The sequence below is a fragment of the Balaenoptera ricei genome, chromosome 5 (assembly GCF_028023285.1).
Source record: "Balaenoptera ricei isolate mBalRic1 chromosome 5, mBalRic1.hap2, whole genome shotgun sequence".
In the NCBI taxonomy this organism is placed as follows: Eukaryota; Metazoa; Chordata; class Mammalia; order Artiodactyla; family Balaenopteridae; genus Balaenoptera; species Balaenoptera ricei.
The window spans coordinates 34,709,357-34,711,069 of NC_082643.1; positions in this window are offsets into that span (position 1 = coordinate 34,709,357).

The window sequence follows — 1,713 nt, forward strand, 5'->3', positions numbered from 1 at the left end:
TTTTTTTTTTCTGTTCAGTGGCAGCAGTTTCCACTACTCTTTCTTCCAGCTCACTGATCCATTCTTCTGAATCATTTAGTCTACTATTGATTCCTTCTAGTGTATTTTTCATTTCAGTTATTGTAGTCTTCATCTCAATTTGTTGTTCTTTATATTTTCTAATTCTTTGTTTAAAAACTACTAACTTTTTGCTCTGTACATCCTTTCTCCTCCTGAGTTCTTTGATCATTTTTATGGGTACATGAACTATTACTCTGAACTATTTCTTGGGTAGGTTGCCTATCTTCACTTAGTTTTCTTCTGGGGTTTTATCTTATTCCTTCGTCTGGAACATATTCCTCTGCCTCATTATTTTGTCTGAGTTGGTATTCGTATTTTTATGTATGTGGTAGTTTAGTTACATTTCTTGACCTTTGGAGAAGTGGCCCTCTGTAGGAGACATTCTATGCGTCCCAGTAGTGCACTCTCCTCTTGTCACTCAAGGTATATGCTATTGAGTGTCCCCCTAAAGAGGGCTGCATGGGTCCTTCTGTTGTGGTGGGCTGACTATTTGAGTGGTCTGGTAGACTTGTTTGGCCCCTAGCCTGGTTGGTTGCACAGTTCCTGCCTTGTGCAGACGCTGCTGGTCACTTTTTAGTGGGGCTTAGTCATGAGGTGGCTGGTTGCAGAGCCCTAGTGGGTCCCAGGGCTAGTTCTGGCTCACTGGTGTGTGGAGTCAGGGTCCCAAAGATTCTTGGACTGTTGCCCACCCACTGGCAGGTGAAGTCCAATTCTGGGGTTAGTGCCATACTATTGGCAGGCAGAGCTGATTCCTGTAGTCTGGCTGCAGGGCCCAGGGATCCCACAGCTCATTTCAGATCGTTGGTTAGGGTGGGGGCTGACACAGTTGGGTATGGGGTTTACAGTGTTCCAAAGGTTGTGTTGGCCTGCTAATGGGCAGGGCCAGGGCCCAGCTGGTCCCAGGGAAGGGTCTGGCTTCCTGTGTTGTTGGACTTGTTCTGCAGGCTGTGGGAAGGTAGTTTTCTTGCTTCTGGTGTGTGCCTCCTGGTGAGTGAAGCTGGTCTAGAGGCTTGTGCAGGCTTGCTGGTGGGAGGGGCAGGTGCCAGCCCACTGGTAGTTGTAGCTGGGTCTTGACCCTCTGGTGGGCAGATCTGTGTCTAGAGGTGGCTGTAGGCTCAGGAAATCTTTAGGTAGCCTTTCTGCTGATGGGTGGGGCTGTGTCATGCCCAGTTAGTTGTTTGCCCTGAGGAGTCCCAGCACTGGCACGTGGAGGCTGTTGGGTAGTGCCAGGTCTTGGCACTAATGATCCAAGATGTCAGCTGCCAGCAGCAGCAATGTATTGAATACATGTGGCTGAATGTTCCCAATTATGTCTGCCACCAGTGAGCTGCAGCTGCCCCTCTGCCTCTCCAGGAGATTCTCCAAGACCAGCAGGTAGGTCTGGCCCATGCTCCTATCAAATTACTGCTTTTGCCCATGTCCTGGTGGGTGTGAGATTTTGTGTGAGCCCTTTAAGAGTGAAGTCTCTATTTCCCCTAGTCCTATGGAGCTCCTGCAATGAAGCCCCACTGGCCTTTAAAGCCAAATGCTCTGGGGGCTCATCTTCCTGGTGCCAGACCCCCTGGCTGTGGGGAGCCTGACATAGGGCTTAGAACTCTTACTCCTGTGGGAGAACCTCTGCAGTATAATTATTCTTCAGTTTGTGGGTTGCCC